The following is an 8,752-nucleotide window of genomic DNA, read 5'->3' as shown; positions in this document are numbered from 1 at the left end:
CCACGGAGCCTGCTTTAGACCATATAAAGCCTTCTTCAGTCGGTACAAATGATCTTGTTGCTCGGAATAACAAATCCTGATGGTGGCTGATCAATATAAACCTCTTGTGTAAGCTCTCCATTCAGGAAAGCCGACTTGACGTCCATCTGGAAAACGGGTCATCTATGATTTCTTGCAAGTGCAAGAACGGTGCGAATGGTAGGGCCGTCGGAGCGAAGGTCTCATCGAAGTCGACTCCAGGGCGTTGAGCATAACCCTTGGCAACCAGCCTCGCCTTGTGCTTGTCCAAGCTGCATCAGCTCAAAACTTTGATTTGAAGATCCAATGCACACTAATCACCTTATGCTACAGTGGCCGAGGCACCAAAATCCAAGTGCCATTCCGTTCGATAGCATCCAGCTCTGCCTGCATAGCACGACGCCAAGGCTCATGTGAAACAGCCTCGTCTACAGAAGTGGGATGAGAAGGACCATTAATGATAGTAGACATAAGAGCATAATTAACAAACATGATGCCCTCATGAATTTGTTTCCCTATAACTCTGGAAGAACGCCGAAGAGAACCAGGCAGAGGAGCAGAAGGAAGCTCACGTAACCCAGAATCACGAACTGTCTGGTAATACCAACCAGGTACAGATCTGCTCGAACTCATCAGAGGAAGAGCAGGGTCATCATCATCTGACTGAGTATCCTTAGCTGGAGGTGTAACAGAAGCAGCAAAAGCAGGAGGAGGAGGAGAAGGAGGTAGAGACGGAGGTGAAGGAAGAAGAAGCTCACCACCCCCCTCTGAAGATGTAGGAGTCTTGTCGAACACCACATCACGGCTCACAACTTTATCGACGTGAGGATCATAAAGATGATATGCCTTGGTGCTGTATCCGAGAAAAGTCATGCGTTGAGACTTCGAGCCCAACTTGGAGCGATGTTCCTTAGGCACATGAACATACGCCGTACACCCAAATATCTAGAAATGAACAACGGAGGGCTTCTCACCATGGAAAGCCTCATATGGAGTTTTATCATGGGAAGAGCAGTAGTAGGAGACCTGTTCTGAATGTAGACAGCAGTGGAAGCCGCCTCGGCCGAGAAACGTCGAGGTAGTGAAGAATGCTCAAGCATAGCAGGGGCCATCTCCATAATGGTCCTATTCTTCCTCTTTGCAACTCTATTCTGTGATGGATTATATGATGTAGTAAGCTGTCTTTGAATGCCATGTGTCTTGCAATATTGCTTAACCTCTTGGGATGTGAACTCACCCCCTCTGTGGGTCCTGAATGACCGGTCTATTTTCCACCTCAGCTCTCCAATCACAGAAGTGCTAAAAAGTCTCAGCCTTGGTCTTCAGAAAGAAAACCCAAGTATATCTAGTAAAATCATCCACCATCATAAGCATGTACAATGCCTTACTCAAAGACGTGGTACTCATAGGACCACACAAGTCTGCATGAATGAGAGCAAGTGATGTTGAAGATCTGTGTGTCGCCTCCTTCGAAAGGCGGCTCGGTGTTGCTTACTCTGTAAACAAGAGGAACAAGAGGAACAAGCAATAGACGGCTCGGTGTTGCTTACTCTATAAACAAGAGGAACAAGCAATATAGACGGAGCCTTGATGGTCGGTAATCTCTCAACCAACCCATCCTTCGAAGCTTGCTGCAGAAGTTGATAGCTCAAATGGCCAAACCGAGCATGCCAAAGAGCAGAAGAAGCACTAGAAGAAAGCAGAGCGGTCAACTTGTAGAGACAGTGCACTATCTTGGACTCCTTGAGCCAAGATGCTACCAGTCGCCTTATCACGAATGGTAATCTCATAACGAGAAAAGATCACCTCCACACCCTGAGCTGTAAGAGCACTCATTAACAAAAGGTTAAAAGCCAAATCTGGAATATACAGAACGTCAGAGAAGTACCTCTTGTCCTCGTTAGAACGGAAGATGGGGATAGTGCCATGTCCATGCACTGGCACAGAAGACGAATCACCCAGAGTGATCTCGCCTCATTTGGCAGTGAAGTCCTTGAACCAATCTCGATGAGGTGTCATGTGAGCAGTAGCACCGCTATCAACAATCCAAGACCGTGACTGAGAAGTCACAAGATCAAGTATACTACTAAGAGAAGAATGCCATCATCCTTCTTGGGTTGAGACACCGCCGTTGAGGAAGAGTTCTTTGTTGCTTCATCATGCTTCTTCTTGTGACATTGGGGTGACTTGTGACCCTTCTTGCCACAATAATGACATTCAATGTCCTTATTCTTTGAAGATTTGTTGTCTTTATCCTTGTCCGAATCCTTGGTCAGAACTCCCTTTTCCTTTCTTTTATTGATTCTTCCCTTTATCTCGCACTACCAAAGCTCCATCAGGGCCACCAGAGGTGCCAGTTTGCTCCTCAAAGTGAGACTCAATCTGCATAACGGAGGGGAGAACTTCCTCCCAAGTAACTGCTGGAACAGGATGAGGAGAAGAAACAAGAGACTGAAAGTATGCATCAAACCTCTATGGAAGTTTGGAGAGCAGCCGAATAGCCATGTCTTTGCCACAAACAGCAAGCTCGTCCCGTAGATCTTTCATCTTCGAGATGAAAGCAGATAAAGATGGAAAGGCAGAAACTGATAAGTTCATAAGTTTCTTTTCCAACGCCAAAATCTGACCCGGACACTTAATCTCATAGAGATCTGCAAAAGCCTTCCAAACTTCATGTGCAGCATTTGTTGTACGCACATGAGAGAAAACAGAATCCTGACAAGTCATCAGAAAGGAGAAAACGCGTCGATCATTCGACTACCAAATATCAATCTGTGCCCGAGTCGCACCACCGGAAGTAAGGGTGGGAGGGGTGGAATTGGCCGGTGTAACAAGCCAATCCCAAAGATCCACGCCATGCAAGGCTGATTTCACCTTCACCTTCCATAGGGTGTAGTTGGAACCATCCAACTTGTTGGTAGACTCAGCAAACATATGAAGAGAAGTCGGCGCAGCCATCACAAAAGCTTAGGCTCAATCTCAAGAAAAAAAATGTACAAACTTTGAAGTAGAAGTGTCCTCCACAAGTACCAAAAGTGCCACCAAAGCTTGAAACACCACAGACCCCCTCTGCAAAGGGGAAAGCCCATTGGAGAGGAAAACGCAGCACATAGAAGGCTGCTGTCCTGAAAAAACAGGCCGCCTATGTCCAATCTCCACGTGGTAAAGAAAACGCTGATCAAAGAGTACCTGATGGTTGTGTCGGTGAAGCCAAACTGTAGGTGAAAAGACCAGCAGGTGCTGTCCAGAAAACGCAGCAGCAAAGGGCTGCAAATCTGAGAGAAAACGCAGAGGAGAGGGTGCTGAAAACAGTGCTAAATTTGGGGCAGCAAAGAGGTTGCTAAACCGGGAACGATGATACCATGAAAGAGTGTACAAAGCGGAAGCAGAGTGGCACTAGAATGTGCTGAACAGAGAGTGCAAGAGAGAGAGGTATGGAGAAAACTATGTTGAATATACTGAAGCAAAACAATCCCAAGCAAGAGACACTACAAGTCTCATAAGTGAGGGAGCAAAATATGTACAAGACTGAATGAACAATGAGAGGCCAACACCCACTATTTATAGTAGAGGTAAGCTGGCTGATTGGAGCTGCAAAACAGGCCGATTGGAAAATGCCAAAAAAGTTGGGAAAATTTCCAAAAAATTACTAGAAAAAGGGGTGGCTAGCCCACAAGCAAGGGCCATGCAAAAGATACCAAATGGGCACCATAAAAGAGCAAAATCTGGGGATGAATGTGCTAACACTATTGGGCACTGATGTCGTTAGTGGGGATGTCGTAGTATCTAGTCTATACTATGCATAATGGAGTTGATAGTTATATAGTCTTGTGGGTTGACTACCACGAGTATATAACATGCACGTTCCTAAAAGGTGAATTTGGTCATGTTCTTGGATTCATCTAGGTATATAAATGCTCACATGCCTTGTGCACCCTTGCATCTTCCATGTGCTTACTTTTTGACCATTGATCACCTTTTATATTCATCCATTCACATTCCCTAATAACCTTAGCCTTATCCATTCCAATTTTATATCATCTTAGGCTCTATCTATATTACTCCCACATACATGTGTCCCATACATGACATGATGGACACCATATTTCAATAAAAGGGAGCCCAAAGCATGAGGAACATTTCCCATGTCCTCCATCATGAGGTCCAAGCAATGTGCAGCACATGGAGTCCACACAATGGATGGGAACTCTACCTCAATCATCTCTCCCATGCTCTTGCAGTTGGACACATTGATCGTAATGACCTGCACCACATGGAGTCCACACAATGGATGGGAACTCCGCCTCAATCATCTCTCCCATGCTCTTGCAGTTGGACACATTGTTCGTAATGACCTGCACCACATTCTCTGGGCCAATATCAATAATAGCCCACCTGATGTGCTGGAAGATGAATGCTACAGTGATCCTCTCCCCTGCCTTGCTTGCATCCACTGCACGCAAGAAATATGTGCCCATGCAACTAGAAACAAGGATGTTGATAATATGTCTTCTCCGCACATCACTCCATCCATCTAAAATGATACTATAACCATGCTTCTTCCAAGATGATACTACAACCATGCTTCTTCCAAGATGATCTTATTGGCTCTAGTGCATTCTCTATGCGCTGTTTCTCATCCTCTAGCATGGTTGTCCGCATCTTTTGATAGTCTAATCCAGTCCAGTTCTCACATGGACCTACATCAGAGACGGCTATTCTCTTCCACTGATTTGTGGGAAGGATATTGAAAGAGATGTTGCACTCAATGAGAGTGTGCTCTATCTCTATCTCTGCCTTTCGTTGCCTCTCCTTCACCCATGAGGATTGGTTCAATGTACCACGTAGAGTGGTTTGATGGTGTCGTCCTGCACTACCACCTGTTGCAATATTCTCCACATGAGACTGTCCATCATCTACTCTAGCCCTCTTTCGGCTAGGACCTGCACCTGAACCTGAACCTAAACCCTGAACCTGTGGATGGCCCTTCCACTGAGCTTGACTGTGACATCTGTCCACCCACATATGAACATGCTGGCCCCCCAACAGTTGATGGGCCTATATGCGCAAGTGTATCTAACTACTCATCCTGAATGATGACTCTACTATCCCTACCAAGTTGTGATTCGATGAAGTTCCCGTGGGTTCTCTCGCCGAATCTCATCAACTGCCTCCTGTGGTGCATTTGCACATGGTCCAATGCCGCCTCTCGTACCTTGGCCAACATGATAAATACCATGAGTGGATGTGCTAGTAAATATTCCTCTACAATATTTGCACTTCCACACGCACGTATTGAAGCGACTGACACCTGGGGTGTTGGGTGTACCTTGAATGATGGTGTGCCTTGCCTATACGGAACTCGGTGCATGAGGCATCTATGGCATATGCACAAAAAGCAATCAAGAAAATGGAGAAATGTCAAGACGAGTCACGACTCGAGAGTTTTAAAATATATTTCAAATTCAAGCACAATAGGAATAAAATTTCAGCTTGTGTGTAAGGGTCTGAGGAGGTGCAGAGAGAGTCAGAGCCTTGTGGGGGAGGGGGGGGGAGAGAGAGAGAGAGAGAGAGAGACTTGCAGTAGGGGGGAGAGAGACAGAGAGAGTTGCGGGAGAGAGAGAGGAGAGAGTGGCGGGGATAGAGAGAGAGAAAGAGAGAGAGAGAGAGACTTGCAGTAGGGGGGAGAGAGACAGAGAGAGTTGCGGGAGAGAGAGAGTGGAGAGAGAGAGAGAGAGAGAGAGAGAGAGAGAGAGAGAGAGAGAGAGAGACTTGCAAAAGAGAGAGAGTTGCGGCGCGAGAGAGAGAGAGAGAGAGAGAGAGAGAGAGAGAGAGAGAGAGAGAGAGAGAGAGAGAGAGAGAGAGACTTTCAAGAGAGAGAGAGAGTCTAGAGAGAGAGAGAGAGTGGCGAGGAGAGAGAGAGAGAGAGCGCCGAGCATGACCAACAAGCAACGAAGCCCAACACGAGCGCTCGTTCGTCGAACAGAGAGAGCCGCACGCACGTAAGAAACATAAGAAAAAAAAATGTGATGTTGATGTTCGCCCTTCATTTTTTTACATTAATCAAACTCCCACGTTCACTAACGTTTCCAAACGTTAGTGAACGTTTCAATTGTTGTAAATATTTGGATCCTATCGTTTGGATGCAACCTTGGCTCACTTCAAGGGAGATGGTGCTCAAATCTAGGAAAGATTAGGAAAGGCTTAATCAATCTTATGGGTCATGTTTAATGACTATTGGAGATGTACTCAAGCCTTATTGGACTTGCCTCTGACCTGCCAGAGAGAGAGAGAGCGCCAAGCACGACCAACAAGCAACGAAGCCCAACACGAGCGCTCGTCTTGCTGAACAGAGAGAGCCGCACGCACGTAAGAAACATAAGAAGAAAAAAATGTGATGTTGACGTTCGCCCTTCATTTTTTTACATTAATCAAACTCCCACGTTCACTAACGTTTCCAAACATTAGTGAACGTTTCAATTGTTGTAAATATTTGGATCCTATCCAAACTACGTTTGGATGCAACCTTGGCTCACTTCAAGGGAGATGGTGCTCAAATCTAGGAAAGATTAGGGAAGGCTTAATCAATCTTATGGGTCATGTTTAATGACTATTAGAGATGTACTCAAGCCTTATTGGACTTGCCTCTGACCTGCCCAAACAATTGTGCAACTTGTCTAGTTACCTATTCACCTTGTCTTTGGGTTGGCTATCACTACCTAATTTATCCACACGGTGTAGCTAGCTTAGCCATTGGAAAGACCTAAAATAGCTATTGACATGTGACAAGGCAATCACTTAATGCTCAGGGTACTTGAGATTTTCATCTAGAGTTTATTAGAGTGTGTAGAAATGGATTAAAATCAACATCTTAGCATGCTAGAAAAGCAAGAAAGAGACTAACACTGATGACAATGCTCATGACAAAAATGAAGCATAATGAAACAAGACAAGAGGCTTAGCGCAAAAGCTCATATATTTGATCCATTAGATAGAGTGCCTTTTTATAGGCTTAAGTACATCTCCCTTGGCCATTGAACATAGCCCATAAGCTTGATTAAGCCTTCTCTAATCTTTCTTAGATTTGAGCACCATCTTCCTTGAAGTGAGCACCCATTTGGCATCCTTTTTCACTTCTTCTAGACACCTACTTTTGGCCTTTACATGGGCTGGACATTTCTCATATTCCTCAACCTTTGGACTCCCTTTGACCCTTTGAACCGTAATCTATGACTTATGCAGCTCATACAAATGTTTGAAGGTCACATATCACTCCCTCTTGCTCCAAACATTTACCCCACATCACTTGCTATTTCAACACTCCCTCAAGTGCTGAACTACTACCACCATACATACACTAGACCTACACTCAGTCATTTGCTAGAGTGGTGTATCACAGGTGCCTCATAGGCTACAATGTTGGCTTAGAGCTTGTAGTTTTACAAGGGCAAGAATACAATGAGTGGATTTAAATACAAGGTGAGAGGGATACCCTCTTCTATCAACTAAAAGACTCTATATATACCATCATAAGGCCAGATAAATCTGAACTTACGAATAATTTTAAAAGAAAGAAGAGAATCACTAAAATCAAACAAAATCAAAAATAGGAAAGCTTAATATAGACACTCGAGAAGAAATAATAATAATAATAATAATAACTTACAAAAATAGATTTATACATAAGTAAATCACACACACCCACATACACACAAATTCTTTATTGAACCACAATAAAAGAATTTCTAACAAACAAGCTAAACAAATTTTTAATGACTAATTAGCAAAACAAACTTTAAATGACTAATTCACCAAAACAAAACAAGCAAAGACAAGAATACAAAAAGAGTCTTTCCAATGATTGACCTCCTTCTTGGGAAGCCCCTTGATTTGGCTCTTCTTTCGTGATATTTGCTTGAGTGTTGTTTAGAGCCTTCTTTTTGCTCCAACAATCTTTCTCTATGTGGCCTAGCTTGCTACAAAAGTAGCACTTCACTTTGGCTCTTAGTCCTTTGGGAAGCCCCTTCATTTGCCTCTTCTTTCGTCAAGATATTTACTTAAGTGTTGTTTGGAGTCTTCTTCTTGCTCCAATAATCGTTCTCTATGTGGCATGGATTGCCACAAAAAGTTGCACTTCACTCTGGCTCTTAGTCCTTTAGTGAAGAATGCCTTCTCCTTGTAGTGTGATGAAGATCCACCTACTTTGACATTGAGTCTCTTTTCTTCTTCAATCAGGGCTCCTTCAATGCCAGTGAAGGTTGGGTTGGATAGGTTCTTCAAGGTGGCTACCAACGGACTGAATGCTTCTAAGGTTATGCTTTTCAAAAGGATCGCTATGGCATCCTCCTCTTCCACCGAAGACCCAACACATGCAAGTTATTGCATAACACTTGTCATTTTATTTTAATGTGCTTGGAGTGACTCACTCTTTGATGTCCAACCCAAAAAATTAGATTTTTAGACTTATTTTGGAGTTCTTTTGTTTAGCACACTAAATAGCTTCTCTAGTTCATCCAATGCTCCTTCAAGGTTATCTTTTGATGCAATGTAATGAATGAAACTATTACCTAGTCCTAATACAAACATAGCTAGAGCTCTCTCATCTCTTCCAAGCCAAAACCTTATTTCTTTCCCTTCTAATCTAGTTTCTCTTTTCCATTTACTATCCTCAAAAGCCCATCTTTCATGAGAACAAACTTAAGTTTTACTTGCCATGTATGGAAGCCTTTATCAT

This window comes from Cibotium barometz, chromosome 22 (assembly GCF_041138505.1).
Source record: "Cibotium barometz isolate CiBa-2024 chromosome 22, ASM4113850v1, whole genome shotgun sequence".
NCBI lineage: Eukaryota > Viridiplantae > Streptophyta > Polypodiopsida > Cyatheales > Cibotiaceae > Cibotium > Cibotium barometz.
Note: the sequence above shows the minus strand (reverse complement) of the source record.